The sequence below is a fragment of the Canis lupus genome, chromosome 4, assembly GCF_048164855.1.
Source record: "Canis lupus baileyi chromosome 4, mCanLup2.hap1, whole genome shotgun sequence".
In the NCBI taxonomy this organism is placed as follows: Eukaryota; Metazoa; Chordata; class Mammalia; order Carnivora; family Canidae; genus Canis; species Canis lupus.
The window spans coordinates 29,572,789-29,596,445 of NC_132841.1; the positions used below are offsets into that span (position 1 = coordinate 29,572,789).

Below are 23,657 nucleotides of genomic sequence, written 5' to 3' on the forward strand. Positions count from 1 at the left end.
AGGAGGAGGCTGGGTCCCCACTCGGAGCATAAGAATGGGGTCTTCCTGGGGTCTCTGCACAGTTGGGCAGACTTACCCAGTGGAACGTCCAGTTGGAGAGGAAGATGCATTCAGCCACAACTGGAAGTAGATGCTGAGGCAGCCCCCAAGGGCATCAAAGGCCGGGGCCAGAGTTTGACCTTGACCCCGTAGAGAGTAGGGAGCCAGAAGGGCTGTCAAGCAGCAGTAGCAGCTCTGGGAAGGCCAGAAAGGGAGGCTGGGCTTTGGCCCACTCCCTGGGGCTCCCGATCCACCCAGAGATAGTGACAGCAGGGAGGAGCAGGGCTGGGGGTTTGTTTACCCCAGCAGCTGGATCCCCAGCTCCTCTGGGCCCTCTGCAGCACCCCAGGCACCCCTGGGGCCTCTCCTGGGCCAGGGGCTGGAGCTCTTTACCAGGAGGAAAAGCCAGTCTTTCAAAATACTGGAATGGAAAGCCGCCCTGGAGCAGAGCCCAGGGGCCACCCTCTGTTACCCCCATCTGCACCCCTCCCTGATGCGGACCTGACCTTAGCCCGGGCGTGGGGTTGGAAGGGGGACATGGGCGAACCTGTTGAGTGATGTAGTAGGGACAGGGAAACCCAGAGACCAGCCAGGGTCATCCAGCATCACAGTGGCAGGTGCATGAGGCCATCAGGCCAGGCAGGAGGCATTTTCCCCCAAGGGTGGGAAGGAAGGTCTCTGGCTCTCCCAGAGTCCAGTGTGAGCCCCGCCCATTGGATGTGATCACCCCGTAGGTATGCAGAGCTCTCCATGCACCACAGGGGCCTCTGACCGGGACCCCCAACAGGATCCTCCAAGGACAGGCTGGGATTTGCTAAATTATGCCGGGAAGGATTCCCTGGGTGTTACTCACCACGGGGGCTCCTCCCTGCCACCGATGTTTGCTCACCTGGTTCTGTAAGCACTGGAGTCGGTCTCCCTCGGGTCTGAAAGCCACACACTTGGGGTGAGGACAACCACGCCCATGCCCTGTGTCCCAGGTCCCAAGCCTCAGTGACCTTGTGAGGAAGGAGCAGATACTGGGTGTGGCTGCAAGAGTGGCATCTTTATTTGAAGCCTAGCATCCCAGCTGCCCCGGGGAGGAATAGTCTTTAGAGATTGTTTGGCGCCGTGCCTCATGGTACAGATGGGGAAACTGAAGTGTGGCCCAGTGTGGCGCTCCATGCTTTCAGCTGGGCCCGCTGCCACCCTCAGTTCTTGGGAAGCATGACAGGGACAGACCCTGGCAAGGCCCATGACCTGCAGTGGGGGGTGATGACCTGGCCTCGGGCCAGGACCAACCCCCAAGGGCCCAGGGGCACAAGGATTAGGGGCCTGGGAAGTTCTGAGGGTCTGCAGAGATCTGCCCAGAACCGGGACATGAGAACTGCATAGGGCACCCTCAGCCCTGGCTCTGTTAAGCCTCTTTTGTATTCCACCTCCTGTAATCACCACCTCCTGCCAAGGCCTGTGACCATTAGGGCTTCTCCTCCCATCTCTACCACGAGAAAGGAGTGAGTGCTAGAGACTGCAGTGGCCCAGAGGCCAGGGTGGAGAGAATGCTCCAGAGTCGGGGCCCTCTTTGAAAGCTGACAAGATACAGGGGTTGGGAAAGGACAGTAAAGCGCGGGAAACCAGGGACCTCTCGTGTCCCTTGTCAGCCCCCTTGGCCGAGCCACAGGGTACCCAGCAGCTGCAGATCTGTGTGGTATCCAGAAAAAAAACGCCTGGGTTCCAGAGGACTTTGGGGTCAAGGAGGGCTTCCTGGAGGAGGTGGGGCTGCAGCCGGACCCTGAAGAAGGGTCGTGACTGTGAATTGAAAGCATTCCAAGCAAAGGGACCAGCTGGGCCAAGGTCCTGAGGGGGACACACAGGGTGGGGGTGGGGGGAGGTCTGCGGGGCTGGATGGAGGCCTGAGCCTGGGCAGTAAAGGAAATGGGATGGACATGCCCCCTAGAGGCCAGATGGCAGAAGAAGGGAGTTTGCACTTGGCTTCTAACTTGCTAAGTCCCTGAGCAGACTCCTGCCCCACTTCTGTGCCTCAGTTTCCCTCCGATCTCCCTGGAGTGCCTCAGTGGAAGGGTGTGGGCAGGTGTCAAGATCCTAGGCTCCCTGGGAGCTGGTGACCAATGGCGAGGACGCTGCTGCAGGACCCAGGGCTTCTCTTTGGCTGGGCAGAGCTGACCTCAGACTCCAGGGGTTTGCGAGGAGTCCCCCCTAATCTGGCAGGATGGGGCATGGGGCCCCCTGGGGCGGACCCCCTAAGGACTAAGGGTCTGGCTTCCAGAGGAGCCCCCAGAGCTGAGAGTCCGTGGGGTGGGCTTCTCCTGTCCTTCCTATGGCCAACGGCCACTTTCCTGCTCTCAGGCAAGGGGGGGTCCATGGCCATCCGGAAGGTTGGAGGCCAGCTCGGAGCTGGTGACTGTTCGAGTCCCGCAGCCGGCAACAAGCCTGTGATGTGCTGTGGGCGCTGCGCCTGGTGCTGCCCCGAGTGCAGGCCCTCCGCGGAGCCCTGGGCTGAGCCCGGCTTGTTTGCTGGGCCTCCACTGACCCACAGCGGCCTCCCTCACCCTCTGCTATCAGCGGGGTGGCGGCCACAGGCTCTTGGACACCTAGTCCCCGAGATTGCGCAAACCTCTCTAGCAGTTTGCACAGCAGCCAGCTCAGGCCCCGTCGGCCCGGGGCCTGCCAGGGTTCCCGCTCAGAAGCCCAGAACTCTCTTCCGCAGGAATACGGCAGTCACCCACGGCAGGAAGGGCAAGCCACCCTCACGCGAAGCCTCATCGTGACCCTGCCTCCCGTCACCCTCGTAAATAATGAAATGGTGGGCTTTGTGGGGAGGCCTGTTTTGCAGAAACTGCAGTCTGGGGAGAGAAGGCAGGAGTTTGGGCCAGCGTCGCGCACACAGGCACGCCAGAACGCAGACCCGGGTCCTAGCGCCTCGGTCAGGCTCCTCTGGGGACCAAGCCCGTGTTGCCTGTTTGCGGCCAGGAGGCTGATGAGCCAGGGCCTTATAGGAAGAGGAGGTGGAGGATGGAGGACCAGCCCGGGGGCCCAGGGACCGAGGAGCCGAGGACCGGGACGCCCGTCACTGTCGCTCTTCCTTAGCTCCAGCGGCTCTAATTGGCTAGGTCTGTCAGCGTCCTGACATTTACCTGGTGGGGAGGAGGGCCTCCTTCCTCTTGAATCAAGATGCTAAAAATAACCAGGCCCAGCTTCCCAGGGCCCCTGCCCAGCGAGCGCCTGCCTGCCCACCTCGGCGACCTTTTTCCTGGGTGCCGCGAGCTAATTGCTTTGTGAGCTTGCAGCTCCTTGTGCGGAGGACTTCCTGGGGTCACGGCAGGAATGGCATTGCATGCTCGGCTCCCAAGACCGAAGAGGCATTGGGGCGCCGGGCCCCTGCCTGAGCCCCGGCACTCACCCCCTCTGGGTGCAGAACCCTTCCGGGCTGGCCACCCTACCCCTGCGTGCTTGGGCCCCCTCCTTGAGCTGCCGGAGTTTCTCCTGGGCAACCTCAACTCTAGGGGGAGGGGAGCTGTGCCCCTCATCCTCAGAGCTACCTGGTGCTCACCTCAAGTCCTAACACGATGGTCAAGCTGTGTCCTCCTGCCCTCACGCTGCCTGTTCATCCTGTCACGTGAGCAGCCAAGAGGAGCCCAGACTTTGGAGCTGGCCCCGTTCAAATCCAGCTGTGCCACCTTAGCGAGTCTCTGAGCCTCTCCATATTCTCCTCTCGGAAGCGGGCATCCTGAGTGGTGGTGTCATGTTTTTGTATGAATGAAATGAGGTAGTCTGTAGAAAGTACCAGCTCAAAAGAACTGGGCCCCCTCGGTCCCTAGGAAACATGAGTACCTCTGGGGGCTCCGCTTTCTCTTACAAGGTATGTGTAGACCCTCGTAGCCTAATAAATTTGATTGATGTGTTTGGACCGAGAGGGGAAGGTCTTGACCCAGACTGAGGACCCGGGACTCAGCCTCCCTGAGGATGGGGGTCCCTCGCCTGTTCCTTTGTACACCCCTCCAGAGCGTCCTGCCATACTTGCCCCACCTGTGTGTTTGTCCCGTCCTTGCCCTTGGGTCAATGGAACCAGAACTGTGTTGACCCTGGCCTGCGGGTCCCCAGCGGTGGTGTCAGCCCAGTGGAAACAGAAGTAGTTTGGGGGCTCTGGACTTGGTGGGAGAACCTGGGCCAGTGGCTGAGCTCCTCTGTGTCTCGGGTCCTCCTGTGAAAATGGGGGGCATGATGGGCCTTGCCCCAGAATCACTGTGACATTAAATTAGCACATATGCATGAGGCTTAGACTGGGGCCGGGGCAAGCGCTTAGTGCGCGTTAGCCGGTCCTTAGGGTAGTCACATAGCGGGGACAGCGAGTGGCAGTAGCCGTAGCCGCCTGCCATTTGTTGAACGGTTGGCGTCAGATGCGGCGTCGGGTGATGCTGAGCGCTTTACAACATTGTGTAATTTCATCTTCGTGACAGCTGTACACAAGGTGCTCGTACAAGCTCTGTGTTCCAGATGAGGAAACTGAGGCACTGGGGGGGGGGGTCACATACGATCCGAAAGTGGTAGAACTAAAAACCTGAATTTAGATTCAGCCCTGCTTGGGTGCCCAGCTGTTAGGGTTTGCCTGGGGCCACCCTGGTTTTAGTGCTGCAAGTTCCATGCCCCACACACCTCTCCGTTCCAGGCGCAGCAGGACAGAGGACCATGCCAGCCCCATGTAGGTCCTGAGCACCCCCCCAGCCCCTGTGGACCACCTCCGTGGCTCTCGGGGTGGCTGGTGCACCTGCTTCCATGGGGCCCCTTCCCCCACCTCATAGAGCCCTCTTCTAGACCCATGTCCTTGCCCATCCCCCACAGCCTGGCTGGAGCGCCCCCCCCCCCACCATCTGGTCCAGCTGTTTCTTCTCCCCTCTCCCATCTGCCAGCAGGGGGCTGCGGCTGTCCCCCACCAGGCTTCCCTCTCCCCCCATGCACCCAGAGCCCTGGTGCCCCTGCTTCTGACTTTCTAGAGATGCTCCTTAAAAGTGGGAAGGCAGAGGGAGCCCCCCCTCCCCCCCCCTGGCCTGGCGAGATTGCACGGCCCTTCCGGTAAATTGATGGAAGCGCTGCTGACAAAGGAGAAAGGTCAGCAGGGGGACAGAGCGGAGGTGGTGGCAGCCTGGCCCCAGTGCCCCTCCCCCAAGTCAGGGCTTCCTAGGGGGCGGGGCCCAGGGCTCCTCGGGATCCTGGTCGATTCCTATTGACTCGGGCAGCCACTGGTCCAGCACAGCACCCGAGCCCCCAGAGGCCGGGCGGAGGCACCCGGGTCATCCTTGATGCCCCCACCCCCCACCCGACACTCAGTTGGAGCCCCTGACCCATCTCTGGACCTATGTCTCCCTCATCACCCCCACCTTCTGCGGGCTTTGGGGTCCCACCGGCTTCTTGCCTCGCAGTTACTCCACCCTGCCTGGCCCTCTGCTGCCCTCCCTGGGCTACCCACTGTCACCGGGGATAAAGTCCAAATTCCGAAGCTGCCATTAAGGCCCTTCTGGAGCTCCGTGAGGCTGCCCCAAGCTGCCAGGCCTCCACTGGAGGACTTCTGCCTGCCCGTGCCGTCCCTGGCCTCACACGGGCTGAGCCCCTCACAGCCCTGTTTCCCTGCTTGGCTGTGTCTCTCCCGAAGACGTGTCCTTCCAGGGCCTACCCAGGACCCCTGGACTCTGGGGGAGGTGAGAAGAGGTCATGTGTGACACAACAGAGCACCCTGAGTGCCAGGCTGGCTCTGCTCCCGGGGCTCAGCCTCACCCAGGCTGCAGGGCCAGGCCTGTAGCAAGAGCCTGCAACCAGGACGCTGGCCCCATACATACCCTGACCACTCCAGGCCCTTCGTCAGACTCCCTCCTGAGCCATCCAGGGCGCGTCATGCCCTAGCTTCAGTGGGGGGGAGCCATCTGTCTCCCTGGTTCACGTGGAGGCTAAGCCCCAGTGAGGGCAGGAGATACACTGGATAGTGTGCAGGCTCTGGGTTAGGACCCCAGCTCCATCACGTGCTAGCTGTGTGACCTTGGGCGGTCACCTAACCTCTCTGAGCCTGAGTGGTACCATGTGGGGGATATGGGTAGTAATGGTCCCTCCTTGACAGGGCGGTGAGAGTCACTGTAATGACAGGTGTTGAGTATTTGCAGGGCCCCGAGAATCAATAAAATCCTGTCTTATCATGACCATTAGAGTGGGTGGCTACCCTACTCCTGAGTTTAGGGGCCTGCCCTCCAAATGGGCTCCTCCTCTTGTTTGAAGGGACCTTCCCTTTCGGCCCCCTCACGGTCCCCTCTTTGCCCTTCATCTTGGCTCCCCCACACCTGCTCCCCCACACCTCCTAAGACCCCAGGCAGCCCAGACCTCCCTGGCTTCATGCTGTCTCCCGCGCATGTGCCTCGCCCACCTGCCTGCACAGGATGCCTCCGGAGCGGGGGCCAGGATGTAGTACCCGTTTCCCCCGCGGCCCCTCACAGGTGCCTAGAGCACGTAGGTGCCTAATAAGAGTTTGTTGGGTTGATCTGACGCTCGCCAAGCCAAAGTCACCTCTAAGAACAACACAGCCATGAAGCTGGCCTCTGGGTTCACCTGCAGGCTGCCGAGGGGCATTTCTGCGAGCTGCCATGAGCTGCCTCACCCCGGGTGACAGTGACGGGTGACAGCGTCTGCTCACTCTGGCCTCCTCGGAGCAGTTTGGGGGAGCCGGGGAGGAGCCTGGGGCGGCGCTGGGGTTTGACCGCCGCGTTGGAAGGTGCTTCAAGGCTGGTGCCTCTCCCCATCCTCCGGGCTGTCTTGTTTGCCTGGGTCTCCTCCCCACCCCCACGGTTTTCTGTTAAATTGTGTTATTATATTTAAACAAATCAATTCCACTGCAGAGTTTTCCTGTCCTAATGATGAGTTTGCAGCACAAATGCCATTGATTTTTCACAGCCCTGAAAACCAGCTGATGAATAGCACCAGGCTTGTCTTTGGAGAGGCACTTAGGGCAGCTCCATGCTCCCTCTTGGCTCCCCCACTTGCACTGTCCCCCGTCACGACCCCACCCCAGCCCGAATTTTGGGGCTGTGCGACAAAAGGACACCCCCCCCGCCCCGCCCCCTGCTCCGGCGCCACCAGGGGTGGAATGTCACCGCAAGGAGCCGGCCCCTTGTGCTGGTAAAACAATCACAGTGGAGATTTTTATTGATTTTGGCCGAAGGCAGGAGCGCGACTTCCAGGGCAGAGGAGTGGTGCGGTGTGATCTTTGTCTTCCCTTACAAGTTCAGAGCTCGGTCCCGAGTGACGGCAGATCCCGGCTCAGGCACCGTTTCCAGACCCGGATGATGGGGCTGCGTTTTACAGGGGTGGCCTAGAGGCTGGCGAGCCGGCCAGGCTGGGGAGGGGGAGGCTCCCCTTTGTGAAACCCCTCGGAAGTCGAGGTCCCTGCGCAGGGCTTTGCTGCCAGGGGCTCGTCTGGGCTTTTCCATGGCCCCAGGTCTGGGTGGGCAGGAGGTATTATCGCTCCCAGTTTAGAGATGGGCCGCCTGAGTCAAGGGCGGGCACGAGAGGCGGGGAGGGGCTGCTGGCCCGCTGCAGCGGTGCTCCCCAGGCCCTGAGTCTGTCTGTCTGTCTGTCTGCTGTGTGGGTAATGACGGGAGGGTCCTCTGCCGGCCTTTTTGCCGTCCCGTCACCTGCTCCAGGGCTTTCTGACTGTCGGCTGGGAGGGCTATGTGGTCAGCGAGCAGGGGTCTCGATGCAGCCATGTGCGGCGGGCCACACACAGGCCTGGGGCAGGGCAGGAAGGAGCAGCAGGGACTGTGGCAAACGAGGGGGCTGCCTCACCTAAACCCCGAAAAGCAGAGGTTTTCATAACCCCGTGCCCATCAGACTACACGGGGTGGGACTGTGGGCCGAACTGGTCACCACCTGCCCCCTATCCTAGTAGAGGCCTTTGTTTTGGAGACAAGGATGTGTGGCCTGGCGTTGGGAAGGGTTCCTCAAGGTCACGGCGCAAGGCCACAGGCTAGGATTTGAGCCGGGAGGGGGTGGGGCCTCTGGCAGCGCTGCACCGCACGCCCCCCCCTCCGGCCTTGCTGAAGCTACCCCAGCAGGCAGGTTAGGGGGCCGGGCAGGGTGCTCTGGTCTAGCACAGACGGGCCCCTCACTCACTCGGGAGCCCCAAGACTGGCCCGGCGTGCCCCCCCTTTCCTGCCCTCTCGGAGCAGTCCCCCGCCCTCCCCCCTGCAGACGAACCTCCTGTCCCTTATAATCAGGTTAGCCTCCTGCTCTGTGCTCACTCAGCTGAGCTGAACCAGCTGCCTCTAATGGCCTGTGGCCCTCCCCCTCTCCTGGCTCGGGGTGGGGGAGGGGAAGCTGAGACCCCAGCTGGGAGTGGGAAGGGGCCACCCCACTCCCTCCCTTGGGACCTCTCCATGGCTCCTAGGATTACGTCCAAACCCTTACTCAGCCTGGCACCCAGGACCCGCTGCAATGAGGCCCTGCTGATTTCTTCAGCCTCCACAGCCCCGATACGCTCTTTCCAAGAGTCACAGGAGGCTCTTTGCCACCTCCCCATCTTTGCCCATGGAGGCCCTTTTGTTGCTTCCCACCTTCTGAGAAAACTCCTGTGCACCTTCAAAACCCAGCTCTTATCTGTTCCCCTGGGCTGCCCCCTCCCAGGACTCCTGCCTCCTCTCTGCTCCCCTTGAGTACTCCACTGGTCTGAAATGTACTCCCAGTGTTTTGGGTACTTAATTCTGTACCTGATTCTCCTGAGTTCCTGGAGCAAAGAGGGAATATTCTAGAAGAATATGCCTCTGGGCGCAGGACTGAGAATGCTCAGTGAGGGAAGAGCAAAGAAGAGAGAAGTAGGGACCAGGGGAGGGAAGGAGACAGGAGTGCACACAACAGCTGTTCCCAGCCACGCCCCCCCCACCGCCTGCCCCCCCCCCCCCCCCAGCTCCAGCCTACTTCCTGTCAGGGAGGCCATTCCCAGTGACACATGCAGGGCCTGAAATAGACACGTGGGGGCCTTGGCGGGGCACTTCCACGGCCTGGCACTAAGCACTCCTCCATTCCTTGAGCATTGAAGCTCCTCTTTTCCCAGCGCCCTGCCCCTGCAGCCAAGACCCCCTCCCCCAGCAGTACCCTGGCCTTGTCCCTCCGTTCCTGCTAACTTTGTTTTATAAATAAACTATATAAATAGGCCCCTCTGATTCCTCGGAGCACACAACGTTTAAGGACTGGGGCACGGCTGCAGGCATAATTGTACTACCAAATCCATCAGCTGCCTAATTACCATTTATTTTGCATTTATTTCTGCTAATTAAAAAGAGAGAAACTCCTAACAACTTTTACGTAAATACTATATTTGTTCTATGTAAAGATGGGATGCTAATTTGCTGGTGATTAGCTGATTATCTAATTTTGTAGCTGTCACACAGGATGGCCCTGTCTCCCCTTGGCACCCCAGAAGCCACTCGAGGCCCCCAATCAGGGATGGGAGCGACGGGTCAAGGGAGATCTCCGTAGGTGGTTAGAAGGTCTGTCAAAGGTCCAGAGGTCAGCAGGAGCACCACGCATCACCACGGTTCAGGGAGGCTCAGAGGAACCTTTGGCTCATTTGCTGTTTCTGTACAGATGAAGAAGTTGAGGCCCAGAGAGGTCTAGCATCCCCCAGTAGGGCAGTCTAGAGATAGACCCCTCCCCCAGGTGTTTGGGCTCCCCCTCTAGTGCTCATCCGGCTGGATGGTGCTAGTGTCCGGAGGAATTTGCAAGGAGATGGCTTTATCTGCAGCTGAGAAATATCTGGACCAAACTCCAGCCCCAACAGAGAAAAGATGTAGTCTGGCCTGAGCTGATTGCCAAACCAAACCTTCCATGTACCCTTCTGGAAACTTAATGCCTCCTCCCAGCCCCCCATCAAGCACAAGGCTCTTGTTTCCACAGCCCCCCGAGCACCCTTCCAGAGACTTACCCCCCCAAGCCTTGGCCAGCTTCCCCAGGACCTGCCGGCCCACAGCGCCGGGCTTCCAGCACTGTGGGCTACCAGGGCCTGTGTGAGTGTCTGAAATTCAGATCTTAATGTTATGTATTTATTTTCACGGGAATTAGAAAAAAAAATATAATATAGCAAACCCGTGATTTCACAGACAGTGTTGCTTGGAATGAGGGTGAGTAAAAAGAAAGTGATTTTAAATAACAACACTTAAATAATTTAGGTGCAACACGGATGTGGCTTAAAGTATCTAGCAACTGAAGGAGGGGACGTGCTCCTGGAGGGTCTGAGAACGCGGATCAGGCGGCCAGGCGGGCAAGGCCAGGGTCGGCTGTGGGGACCCGAGGTCAAGGTTGGCTAGTCCCTGGCCTGCGGGTCACCACTTCCCCGTCCCACACCCAGGCCAGCGGTGTCCCTGGGTCATGCCTTTCTCTCCCTGCCCTGCAGTTGGTAGGAGTTAAGCCACCACAGAGGAATCATTTGGCCCCAGAAGCAGTTTTAAGGACTCTGTTTCAGGGAGTCAGACTCTGCTCCATCTTGCACAGAGTGACCAGCTGTGGGTAGGTGACTTTGCGGGGACTTTCTGGCCAGCCAGCTCCCCAGGCCTTGGTGGGCGAGACCCCGACTGACCTCCCACTCTCTTTCTTCCTAGACCGTCTGAAAATGGCTGGTTCTAGATAGAGATGCAGAATGACCAATGAGGCCAGGTGTCCTCTGGGTGGCCAGAGAGGTCAGGACCATAGTTGGCGTGGCCCACTGGAAGTCTAGGAGACCAGAGACCCAGTCCTGGCCACTGCTTTCTAAAGCCTCGGTCTTTCCCTCTTGTAAAACGGGAGACAGTTGTGTTCCCCTCGTGGGGCTGCTGAAAGGGTGCCAAGGGCCATATGCAAAGCATCCCTCCCGGGGACGGGGACGGGGCTTTGCACAGCTGGTGGTGAGCCCAGTCACCCTCCCCCCCCCCCACCCAGCCACCCGCCTCCGCCGCCACCGTGTCTATGTGAGGTGACTGCTGCCAGAGATCTCCCGCTCATCTGCCCTTTATCGCCCTGCACACAATCAGGGGAAGCCTGGAAGGCTCGGGGGCGCAGGCAGATGGAAAACAGGGAGAAGAAAACAAAGGGCCTGCTCCAAGGAGGCCAAAAGGCAGGGCTGTGTCCTCCGTCTGCTGCAGCCTGGCCAGCCCAGCCCCTCCCCTCCCATCAGCACCAGGCCTTGACCACCCCTGGGGCTGCTGGCAAACTGCCCCACCCCTCCAGAGACCTGCCTTAGACCTCACATGGGGTCGCCACTCCCTGGGTGGCCCCAGGGAAGCCACGTTTCTCGTGTCTGTAAAATGAGGGAGTTGGACAGCGAGCTACGAGATCTTCAGCCAAGCCCACTTCTCACCCCCGCCTGGGGGTCTCTTTGGGTGGGCCCAGCCCATCTCTGGGACACCTCCCCAGCCCCAGGAAGTCCAATGTGGTGCCCATTTCTGCCCACCAAGAGGGCCCCAGCATGCCCTGAGCAGAGCGGGGAAGTAGGGGTAGGGGTCCCCGTTTACCGTCAAGGTTTGTGCGGGATGAAAGTGTCACGGGCCCTCCAGAGTGGGACCCGAGAGCGGTGGTTTGAGGGCTCCTTCCTCCACCAACGCCAGGCTCTCTGGGGTCACCTCCCATCTCTGTGACCTTGGACTGGTTTCTTAACCTTGCCCTGGCCGTGCCCTCATCTGTTAAAATAGGTAGGGTACCCACCTCGTAGGTGGTGGCGAGATTAAAGGAGTTAATCCCCGTAAAGCACTTCGAATGGCACCAGATAAAGGTCCATTAATGTTAGGTATTATTATCATCGGCAGTTGCATCACTGTTATTGATCGGAGGCGGACTGGATGGGGCACTCGGACGCCCCAGCCTCCGGGCCCCAGCTCTGCACCGCCCTGGTGAAAGTGGGAGTTCTGCGGGCAGCTGTGGAGGGTTCGAGGTGGGGCGGGGCAGCTGGGTGCTGGCGGGAACCTTTCTGTGTGAGCGGCCCTGCTAGATGGTTCAGAGGGGCCCGGAGGCTCTGGGAGTCTGTCATTGTTTCTTTCCTCATTTTAAATATGGATCCGTACCTCTATATATGTTTCTAAAGAGGACCCCCAAAATAGTATACGCTTCAGGCCCTGCAAACCTGGGCAGCCGCCCCGGCTTATTCCTGTTGCCTTTGCTGCATTCCTGCCGCCCGGCCCTGAGCTGCCCACCTCGTGGCCCCAGCAGGAAGATGACCCAGGCCTCGGGCTGGAGGGAACCTCACTTCTCTGCCCTGATCCACACCCCACACCCCAGGTTGAGGGAGCCCCAAGGAGAGCAAGCAGAGGAACGGGACCATCAAGGAGAATCTGGACATGTAGGGCCCAGAGCCCCGGCCTTCCTCCTCTTCCCCCTTCCTCTGCTCTGCGTGGGCCCCCGTGGACAGGCACCAGGGGCTGTTGGGGTCGTGGGAAGCAGGTTGCTGAGTTGGAACAGTTACCCCTGGGGCTGTCACCAGGGTGGCTGGCTGTGTGCCAAGTCCCGGGTTTAGTGCTGGGTAGAGGCCCAGGCTGGTCCCCTGCCCTCTGAGAGCTCCCGAGGTCGCTGGAACCACAAGATTCACACCTGGAAGGGCAAAGAGTGGGCAGGCGGAGGTCGTATTAAGCCCCAATGCATCAGGCATCGTAGAGGGAAGAGTCGAGAGGGCCCAGAGGTCATGAGGGCTGGACACTTGCGCAGGACCCCCTGGAGGATGGGTCCTCACCTGGCGACCCCTGGAGGAGTGGGCACTCTGGACCCTAGCCCCTCCGCCAGCAGCAGGGCCTCTCGGCCTGGGCCCTGACAGGGACATTTATAACTCACAGCTGTGCGGTCCTGAGCCCAACTGACTGTGGTAAACCGATCAGGCTTCAGGAAGTGAGTCCCGAGGCCACTCCCCACCCCGACCCCACACTCTCCTTCACCTCCTGACACCCACATCCTGTTCTCAGCGGGAGGGGCAGGCACCGGGGGTGCTGGGCTGGGGGCCCAGTCAGGGTCTGCAACCTGCAGGCAGAGCGGGAGAGGACGGAGGGGCTCAGTGAGGTCCCAGAACTGCCAAGCGAGGCCTCTGGGGTCATCAGGCTCTACCCCTCCGGGTGCACCTGGGGAACACTCAGGCCCAGAATGGCCAACCCGAAACCACAGGAGCTCACGGCGGGGAGCATTCTGTGCTTGCAAATCTAACAGGAGAGGGAATTATGCTTTGAACCCCTGCTGACCAACCCTGGCCTGAGGGAGCCTGGCGCAGGGGGGCCGACGGGAACCAGAGGCCTCAGGGAATGCTGAGGAAAGATGGTCTACAGTCGTCCCAGGATGGGACACCCCATCCTGGCACCACGTGCTTCACAAGGCCCAGCGCCACCTGCCTAGATTCTCAAAGCAAAGTTCACGTGCGGGGAAAGAAATGGCCTCACCCAGTGCTGGGAAGAAGGACAGTATTAAGTGTCTAGCACATTATAACTTTGACCGCCCGATAACCTCCCCTGGACTTGCTAGCAGATCCCGGGCCCCTGTTAGTCTCTACCCCTCCCCATGACTCTTTCTCCTTCTGCACAAGGGAGATGGCCAATAAACAACAGTGAGTTTGCCAAAGCGTGGCCCACGTAACTCTGGGAACCTGTGGCCAGATCCTGGAATTAGGCGGTAGGCTCGTGAAGGTATATTGGTGATACATAAGTAGCGTGTCGGATGGGTTGTGTTGTGGATGTGATCGGTTTGGACAAGGCCAGATTTACTGAGGCAAAAAAACAAAACAAAACAAAAAAGGCGACTTGAAGTCAAGGTAAATATTAAGTCAAAATATATATATGTTGAGCCAGTGTACGGACAGGACTCAGCTGGGACCAAGAATCACGAAGGGCCAGGAGTGAGCTGGTCTTCTGAGAAGAGACGTGCGCGTAACATGGTTCCAAGTGTTGGTCAGAGATCTGGTGAGCAGTTCATAACGAGGAAGGAATTCAGGCAGGGGTCACAGAGTGGCTTTAGAAGTGGCTGCCGGCCGGCCCTGTGAGATAATTCCCCGGAGCCAGGCACAGCAGAGAGGAGACGCTGTGGGGGCCCAAGGCCGGCTAAAAATACCCCGCCAGCTTCTCCCCGTCACCCTGCCTGGGGGCCGCGCAGCAAGGTCCACGGCTTTCTGCTTTTCTCACCGGGAAGAAAAAGACAACGACCCGGAGCCCCCGAGCCCCAGAAGGAACAAAACTCAAATAGGTTTCTTTAGTCTGAAAGATCCCCACTAGGCAGAGTAGGCCGGCGCGTGGCAGGTCCACAGGGCGGGGAGGACAGGGTCCCGGGGAAATCGGGCACCCCGGGTGTGCGTTCGAGGCCTGAGGCTGCTGAGATTAGCCTGGCTGTGGCAGTGGGGTCGGGGGACACGGACTGGTGTCTGCATCCCTGGATGTTCACGGGTGTCCCATGTCTCTCCCTGCCCACCCAGGACAACGAGGAGGAGCCGGTTGGCGTCAGACCAATGCTGTGAGGGGGGTGAGGAGGAGAGCCGCTGTCCATCACCCAGCTGCCAGACCTAGAAAGGTAAGCGCAGACCCCTGCCGCGCTCACGACACGGCCACCTTGCCGTGACACCTGGCCGGGGGCCCTGACCAGGTGGCCGGATCCCCCTGGGGCTGGCCGAGAGGAGCATGGTCACTGGTCTTTGCCCCCAGCCCTTGACCCAGGTGCCAGGCCTCTGTAGCTCCCCGGGTGTATCTGGTACGAAATGCTGCTGAGCTTTTTTAGTTTGTCCATCTCGAAAACGGGTCACCGTTTACTCCAGTTCCTGAGGATTCTGTGAACCCGTCGGGCCTCTCGGTTATTTGGAGTTAGCCTGTCGTAGCAGCCTGGTTCCGTTTGAACTCCGCGGGCATGGCCGGGGGTCCCGGCCCCTGTGGATGGAGCATTGAGGCCACACGTCCACGGGGCCAGACGGGGCTTGAGAAGAGAGGGTTTTCTAAGGCAGAACTGGCCGGACGTGTGAGTCGTTGGAAATGTGGCTGTGGTCTCCCTTTGTGGCAGTATTTGAGACTTCAAAGTGATTTCCCTGATAGCTCTGGGCAGGAATGATTATCTGCATTTTTACACTATAAGACCAAGGCTCAGGGAAGTGAAGGGTCCTGCCAGGGGTCACACAGCAAGCTCTGCTCACACCGTAGAGGCTCTGCTTTATCCCATCTGCTGTTGGCCATTTCTGCACTTGGACTTGCACTACGCTGCTCTGGTCTGGCCACTCACCCTGTAGAAGTCTGGCTGTTGAGCCCAAGCGATCACTGGTCTTTATGGCATGACCGCAGTGGGGCCCATCCCTCTATCCGTCCGTACACCTGTCATCCTGTCATCCATCCCTTCACGTTGCCATCTTGCCATCCATCCATCCTCCCACCGAACCATCCTTACTGTTCACTCCTCCATCCATCCACCCATCCACCCATCCATCCACCCATCCACCCATCCACCCATCCACTAATCTGTTCGTCCACCTATCCTTCCAGCCATCCATTTGGGCATTAAGCTCACACATCAGACACTCACTGAATTATACCAAGCCAGGCCTGCATTAAGGGCTGAGTTTTGAAGATGTACCAGATCCAGCCCTGCCCTGAGATGGTGCAATTTGTGATGCGGGCAGGCCCCACTCCATAAGTTCAGTGCTCAAGGCTTGTGTCATGTCTGTGATTACACAGGGAGGGGAGGAGGAGAGGCCATGTGTTTGGTTCTGCAGGTAGGCATTCAGGGAAGGCTTCCTGGAGGAAGTGGCATCGTCCATTTACTCACACCCTAAATGTACATTGAGAAAGTCTCTGTGCTTGATGTTTTGGAGACACAGCAGGAAATAAAATGAACAAGACCTCCTCTCCTCATGGTGCCTACATTCTTGTGAAGAGGCATGGACAATAAATACCTAAAATGTGACATAATATGCCAGGTGATGCCAGGTTCTAAGAAGGGGAGTTCGGAGTCTACCAAGGGGGGTAAAGTGGACATCCTCGGACAAAGCGTGGCCATGAAAGGCCTCTGACAAGGCAGCATTTGAACAGGGATGTAAATGGAAGGAGGGAATGAGACAGGTGCTTGGCGTGTTCAAGGAATGCCATGTGGCCGGATGAAGTGAGGGGCTGGGAAATCAGAGAGATCTTAGGGGACCCAATCACCTGGACAGGCAAGAGTGGAGCAAGGAGGTGGCCGGGACCCAGGCAGCGATGGTGGCGGCTTGGCCCAGGGGCAGGGGACCATGGGAGTCTGAATGTCCTTCAGCAATCTCACAGGCAGGCGTGCATGTGGGTTAGAGGTGCCGGAGGAGAGAGGACGGGGACTATCGAGGGAGGCTCTGGGGTTTGGGACAGGAGCCACCGGTAGGACAGAGGTGGTCATTTACTCGGCCCAAAATGAGGGTGGGTGAGGGCCGCAGGAGGCCAAGGAGTGTGTCTTAGATACGTGACCTTGGAGATGCCTCTGAGACACCCAAGTGGAAAGCTTGAGCGGGCAGTCGGCTACAGGCGTCTGGGAGGCGGAGAGGGCCTGGCCGGAGACAGACACGTGGGAGCTGCTGTGCCCGATGAGGTTGCAAGCCATGAGGCTGGTGAGATCACCTCGGAGCGAGCGGGGAAGGAGCCGATCAGAAGCCTGAGTCTGAGTCATGGGCCTCCAGCCCTTGGAGGGAGGGAAGACGGGGTGAGGGCTGTGAAGGAGACAGGAGGTGCGGCCAGGGCCGTGGGAGAACCGAGAGAGCAGGCTCTCGGGGGACGAGGGGAAGTTTGCTGGCCAAGCAGGGAAAGGACACTCCAGGCAGAGGGAACAGCCCAGGAAAGGCTCAGAGGCCTCAGTAAATGAGCAGTGCCTAGTTGGAGAGGGGTGGAAGAGACGGGGAGACACCAGAGCAGCCTCCCCCTCCACACCTGGCCGCACCGGGGTCCGGGCCCCTGGGTGTCCGGGCTGAGGCTGAGCCCATGTCCAAGGACCCTTGGAGTCACCCGGGCCGGCGCTCTCTGGTCTCAGCTGAGTCTCCTGCCCTGATGTCTGCACACTTTGCACCTTCTCTTAAGAAGTGTCTACGTGTCCTGACCTCCCACCTCCTCTGTGAGGCCCTCGGGCTCAGGAGACCTCCCCCTTGCCTGGAGCACTTTTCAAGGCAGCAGCCCTGAGCCGCCCGCACCGGGAAGGGCACCCAGCAGCTTCCTATTCAATCTCTAAGCATTGCTGGATCCTTTATCTTAAAAGAAACCGTAGAAACTTCCTGGACTCTGAGTGTGTGTCAGAGCTGGCCGCTCATGCTCACCGCTCACCGGTGCCTTTGGTGGGCAACTGTGTGTGAGTTTGGTGGGGGAAGGTCCTTTGTGAGTCTGCGGGGCTTCTGACTCAGCACTCAGCACTCAGCGGAGAGGATGCCCACAGCTGTGCCAGGGAAGGCCGCAGAGGGGGCCGCTGCCCGGAGGCCAGGCAGGTGCACATCGGGCCGCGTGACCAGGGACGGGAGGAACGGCAGGCTTGCGGCCGACTGGGGGGCTCTGGGGGCACCGTCCCACCCGTCTGCCTGCGTACACAGCTCCCTAGGACCGGGGTGAGGCCAAGGCTCAGGACACTTCTCCCTCTTCCCTCCGGGCAGACACGCCTCTGACCCTGCCCTGGGGAACCGGGAGACCCCGGGACGCACACTGACACGCGGGGCCCTGTGCAGGAGGCTGCCGTAATCTAATTAGTGTGCGGCGCGGGCGGGCCGAGTAATCCTCTGCCTTTAGACTCACTTTCCTTTAAGCCTGCCTCCGCCCAATCTCTCCCTAAATCCCTCCACCGCCTGGGTGACGTCGGGTGGGAGTGGACTTATCTCCACCGAACAGATGAGTAGAGCAGGGCCAGAGCGGAAGAGGCTTCCGTGATGCCACAGCGACCAGTGGCAGGGCTGAGCTCCGAACCAGTGCCTCTGGTTACCTGTGCCCTCCTCTTACCTGTGTCCTTCGCAGGCGCGATCACATAGCCCTCCCTCTGCAGGTTCCTCATTTTGCAGATGAGGAAACAGAGGCCCAGAGAAGCTAAGATACCCGCCTGCAAGCCAAGGGCACCAGAATGTGCCCGGGCCCCCTGAGTCCAGCCAGCCCCAGCCCCCCTCAGCAGGTGCAGGGACGAGGGCCCGGACCCTGCCCACCTCCTCATGGAGCGCCCACGGCCTCTGTCTTCCAGCAGCCTTTGGCACTCGCTCTGGTTGAAGGCACCAAGTTCCTCATCAGAAGGCTCCATTGTGCCTATTGTTTAAATATAGATTACTAATGAAATGCCTTTTCATTGCCTTCCCAGTGAATAGTTTCCGTGTAAAGTTAATTTGCAGTGTTATGTAAATTCTGTTTAACTTCAATCAAGTTTCTAATTATGTTTTTACCGCAGTAATTCCCATTTGATTTGTCATCTCCTGTTAGGTATTTAATGTTCGGTGGGCGGGTGTGCTTTCCCTCTGTCTCTCGGTTTTCCAGGGCTTTCTCCCTCCCTGACCCCGGCTCCCTGTCCTCCTTGCTGCTTCTCGCTCCGCCTTCTTCAGCCCTGCCTCTTGCTTCTGGGTTATTCCCCTTGCCCTCTCCTTCCCCTTCTTCCTCCGTTCCCTGCCCCTCTGCTCTTTCTGGCTTTCTTTCCTCCTCGCCCCCCACCCCCACCCCCTGCCCTTCTTCCCACTATCAGCTCTCCTGGCCCCCTTCTCTGTTTCTCCAACCTCTCCTCTCTTGCTCTTCCTGGGTGTCTGTGTTTCTCCGTGTGTCTCTCTCCCCCCCAACCCTCACCAGCTCTCTCCCTCTCCACCCCCCATCCCTGTACTCTGGGGACCCTCACAGAAGCTGCCTGCAGGACTGCAGTGGGGGAGGTGAGAGTCAGGACTGGCTGGGTGTACATCCCTGGGGAACCCAGGCCCGGGCCTCCGAAACCTCGTCAAGGGCTTTGTAGAGGACGGGCCAACCCAGCGCTGGAGGCCTGCCCCCCCCCACCCCCGGACCTCGGGTTCTGGGGTTCTGGGGAGAACACACGCTAGAAGCCGGCTCTCGGGGGCAGATCCTGGCCCACCCCATATTGACCGTGTGACCTCCAGGTTGCTGAGCCCTCGTCTGTCACATGGGGTGACAGCGTTACCTACCTAGTGGGCTGGCTGTGAGGAGTCGGTGATAGAGCAGAGGCCGAAGGACTTAGCCAGGCCTGGCCGGAAGTGGCTTCTATCTGAGAACTCCCAGCCACGCCTCTGGTCTCTCTGTCGCCTTCCTGGGGTGTCTGGGAGGTGGCTTTCTGTGCCGCTGGCCTGCTGGGGGTCAGGCCTGAGACCAGGGCAGGGGGCTGGTGTCATGCCACGCCCCACCCCCAGCCCATCTCAGCCCTGCCTGTCAAGAGATGGGACCCCCCCCTTCTCCCTGGGTGGGCCTGTCTCTGGGCATGGAGACAGGCCTGTCATTCAGGGAAGCATTGGAGGCACAGACACCCCCCTGCCCCCACCCTGCAAAGCTGGAAGGGCCCTCCAGACCTTTCCTGAACAACAGCCCAAAGGCAGACTCAGCCTAGGTACCCCCTTCGCCCACCCTTTGTCCTCCCTGGATGCCCCCATGGCCAGCCACGGGGTCCTGCTGCAAAACCCCTGCTCCAGTACAACGCCTTGACAGGTCGGCCGCTGACTCACTCGGAGACTCCTCCCAGAGCCTCGGCTCCCCTCCTGCCCCACATCCCATCCTGGGCTTCGGGATTCTCTGGGCCTGGGCGGCCACCGCTTCCCAGCAGGCAGCTGCCCTCTGGGTGAGGAGCGCGGAAGGAAAACACCCCACAGCGGCCAGCGGGCGGGGCGCGGGGCGCAGGCTCCTCCCCTCCTCCCCCCTCCTCCCTTCTGCTCCCCATCCTCCCCCTCCTCCCCCTCCCGCCCCCACTCCTCTTCCCATCCAGCATGTCCCTGGTGCGTCCAGGAAGCAGAAAACAAGTGTTTGGAGAAGGCATTCTTCTGGGTGAGGAAAGGCAGGCCCAGTCACTTGTCCTTCAGAGACATGGGAACCTGAGCTGGCCCAGGCCCTGGCCTGCTGGGCCACATGGCCACCTGACCCACTGTGAGGGTGTGTGTGTGTGTGTGTGTGTGTGTGTGTGTCCGTCCGTCTCTGGTCCAGGAAACCTTAGCCAGTCACGTGGCCGCTTTCTCTGTTTGTCCAAGTAAGCAGTTTGGGCCGGCTGCAGCCAGGAGGCTGAGACAGGGAGCCAGGGGAGGGGCCCACGCTGGCGTGGGGGGTGGACGCACAGATCCCTGGGGACACAGGGCAGCCCTGGAGTCCTCGGGCCTCCGGATTTGCCGTGGGGAGGCCTGGCCTGGGGAATGGCCTGGCTTCCCGTCTCCTGCCCTCCTTGGATCTCTCCTGCCTCTATCTGTGCAGGAAAAGTATTGGACTTACTGACTCCAGGGAACTTTCCCAGCCCTGAAATGTCCTCTAACCAAGAAGAGCTCAAAAGGGCCGAGCCTCAGCCACACAGAGGGGCATGGCGTCTGCAGCCACCATCTGTTGTATCCTGGGGCACGTTGCTGAGTGCTGGCCCCTCTGCAGGAAAGCCCAAGTCAGGCCTTCCCCTATGCACCCAGCAGGCCACTGATTAATTCAACAGACAAGCACTGAGCACCTACTATGTGTCAGGACCTGGGCTGGGCAAGAAGGAGGGTCCTCAGAACACGAATCTTCTAGAACTTCTGTGGGCAGGATCACCTTTTACTGCAGAGGCCCCTTGCTCCTGTCATGAAGCAGCCATGACCCATGCCGCTGCCCTTCCAGGAGGACGATGGGCGCGCAGCACCCAGTAGGGCACAACCAGCACGGCTCAGCGACGTGCCTCGTCTCTCACAGAGCAGCTGGGGTGAGGGTCCCCTTCCTCCGGCGTGGCGGGAGCCAGAGCAGATGTAAGCGGAGTGCAGAGGTCCCGAACCCTGGGTATCTCAGGGCCTTCTCTGAGGCCACCTGGGTGGAGAGCCCCAGGGGAAGTGGGCCTCCTGCAGGTTTACCCAGCCTGCCCGGCCCGCCTTCGCTCTAGACGGTACAGTCCCCCTGGGACCTGGAGGCGGAGGGGGGCTGTGGGGGCCCCGGAGGTGGCCGTGAGGGCCTTGCATCTGAAAGCCCACCTGGGTTCGTGTGTCTGTTTCCCCACTTCCTCCCTGCTCCTTCTCTTTCTCCTTCTTTTGACAAACATTTCCTGGCAGCCAAGTGTGTGCCAGGCCCGTGCTCAGTAAAAGACAACACATCCCTGTCCCTGTAGATGCTCACTGCCAAGCTGGCAGCAGGCAGCATCTCGGGGTGGACCCAGGGTCCAGGCCAAGCTGAAGACCAGGAGAGAGGCAGCCATAGGATGCCCACTGGGGTGCAGCAGACCCCCCACCCCAGGCCGCCCTGCGCTCTGGGCAAACTTAGGCATACTTCCCCCAGGTGGGCTCACAGCTGGACCCACCAGGTGCCCAGGTTGCAGGCCTCACAGAGCGCTGCCAGACCTGGCTTCTGCTGTGATTGCATTCGGGGGTACTCAGCCTGGAAGAGTCCCACAGGCTCATGAGCCTAGGGCCATTTTGTCAGAGCTAGGAAACTCCTGTTCGGAAAAGGGAGAGGAGTGCGGTGGCCGGTGGCTGAGCTGGTGATGCGGGCCAACCATCCTGCCACCCACAACTGAATATGGGTCCTGGACAGGGGTGGTTATAAAGGCAGGAGTCCCAGAAGGCCACTTAGGGCAGTGCGTCCCCGGCCTTGACTTGCATGCCCCCAGGGTCAGGAAACTCAGTCCTGCCCCGTGGCTTCTGTCCTCCCCCCTGCTCACCTCGGGCCCCTGAACCTTACGCTTTGGGCGACCCTGACAGAGTTCTTTGTGATCTTCGCTCCCTCCAGACCCAGCATCAAGCTGGGCCCACAGACAGCCCCATCAGGGCCTGTTGGCTCGCAGTCCTGTGGGTAAGCCATCAGGGCCCTGCACTGGGCAGCCGGCTCTGAGCCCAAGGGATCAGAGCCGCCCCAGCCTGGCCCCCAGGGAGGTTCTGAGGCTGCCCACGGTGCCCGCAGGACACCTGGCTCCCAGCTATCTCCCTGCCCCTGGGTGCTCTCAGGCTGGGAGACTCTTCTGGATGTTCCGGCCTATTTGCTCTCTGAGGCACCTGTTTGCCCAGCAGCCTTGAGGCAGATGTGGGATGCCGAGGCTTCCCAAAGCCTGGGCCCCAGGAAGGCAGGAGGAGCAGGGCTGGGGGCGAGGGCCCTTGTTCAGGCCTTTTCCCCCCTTCACAGGGCCAGGCCACCAACCTTGACACTCCCACCACGTCCCCACTTAGGAACAGTGGATTTCCAGCTCCAGAAACAAGGGGAGCAGTCTGGGTTCACCTGGAGGCCGTGGGCGGTCCCACAGCCCCGGGGCCAAGCTTCTGTCCCACCAAGTCCCACCCAGCCCCACCCAGCCCCGTGTTCAAGGATCCAGGCTTGCAAAGCTGGGAGTAGGATGAAGGGGTCTGGGTCCCGGTGCCGGGCCTTGGCTGGACAACGTGCTGTTCTGGGGTGGGGGCTGCGCTCCCCGCCGGGGCTGCCTGGGCAGAAGGAGAGGTTGCTTGCCTGCCCCCCATATTGGGCCACGAGCAAGTTCTGCCTTGTAGCCTGACCTCTGGCACTGCTGTTCTGCCCCGAGTGGGGGGACACCTCCACTCCAGGGCCCCGGGAGGGGCTGATTCCCGCCGCCCCTGCTCAGCCGCACCTGGGCTTGTGCACTGCTGGGGAGAAAACTCACTGCTGCTTTTGTGGGGTCCTTTTGCTAGAAAACAAGTGGGTGGAGGTTGGAGGGAGGCCGTTGGCCACCGAGCGGGCCAGGGCAGCCTGCCGGCTCTCGCCCCGGAGAACTCGAGTGCTGGTGAGGAGGCCCCACGGGGCCCTGGCTCTCTCCTGGGCCGGTCCTGGGCCGGGTGGGGCCAGCGGGGCAGGAAGCCTGCGGAGGCCTGGAGGATGGGACTCAGGGTGGTCTGGGCCTGCGCCAGGGATGAGGCAAAGCCCAACCCCGGCCCGGCCCCAGGGCCACGGCCACACAGGTCACCCACCCGACAGGAAACCCTGCCCGGCACCCCCTCGGTCCCACCCTGTGTTTCCCGCGGGTGGCGCTTCTATTTCCCGTGGGAGCTGCTGCCAGGAATCATACCCTCTTGAGAAAGGAAGCTGGACCTCAGGCTCTCAGGCTGCCCTGCCTCTGACCTGCACTGACCTCCGCCTAGATCCTCCCACTGGTGGAAGCTTTGAGCCCACGCCCATGCCTCACCCCACACATGCTGATGACTTATCTTCTCCCAGACAGTTGGTCACCTTTAGGGACAGGCAAGAGAAACCTCATAGTGGGGCTAGGCCTGGGAGCCCAGAGACCAGGGTTTGGGGTCTAGGATCCACCACCAGCTTGCTGGTGCACCCGGGCAAGTCCCTCCACACCTCTGGGCCTCGTCCTGTCGAAAGGCAAGAGAGAAGAAGCAGCAGCTCTGCCCATCAAAGAGCATCCCATGAGATAGAGGATTTGGAAGTAGGATAAATTTGTACCCTACGAGGACAGCCAGGTTTGGGATTAACTGCCCCAGAGCCTGCCTCACGCACTGCAGACAGTTGTCTGCAGCCCAGCCAGGGCACGTTGTCTAGGAT

At 60.2% G+C, this 23,657-nt stretch overlaps 1 protein-coding gene and 1 long non-coding RNA gene across 8 annotated transcripts in view; one reads left to right on the plus strand and one right to left on the minus strand.

The window, feature by feature from the left end:
* The window catches only part of ZMIZ1 (zinc finger MIZ-type containing 1), a 231,064-nt gene that overhangs the window by 52,077 nt on the left and 155,330 nt on the right, over positions 1 to 23,657 (plus strand). For 6 of the 7 annotated variants that reach the window (XM_072823768.1, XM_072823759.1, XM_072823764.1 and 3 more), the window contains one exon: positions 14,477 to 14,571. The gene's annotated coding sequence lies outside the window, so the exon portion shown is untranslated. Of the gene's footprint in view, positions 1 to 14,140; positions 14,251 to 14,476; positions 14,572 to 23,657 lie in introns of those variants that run through there. The other variant, XM_072823760.1, reaches the window with a different exon arrangement.
* Positions 13,812 to 19,294, minus strand: LOC140632090 (uncharacterized). The gene is made up of 3 exons (XR_012029620.1): positions 19,142 to 19,294; positions 18,173 to 18,269; positions 13,812 to 14,921 (listed from the first exon to the last, which is right to left on the minus strand). It is a non-coding gene; the product is annotated as an uncharacterized lncRNA (long non-coding RNA).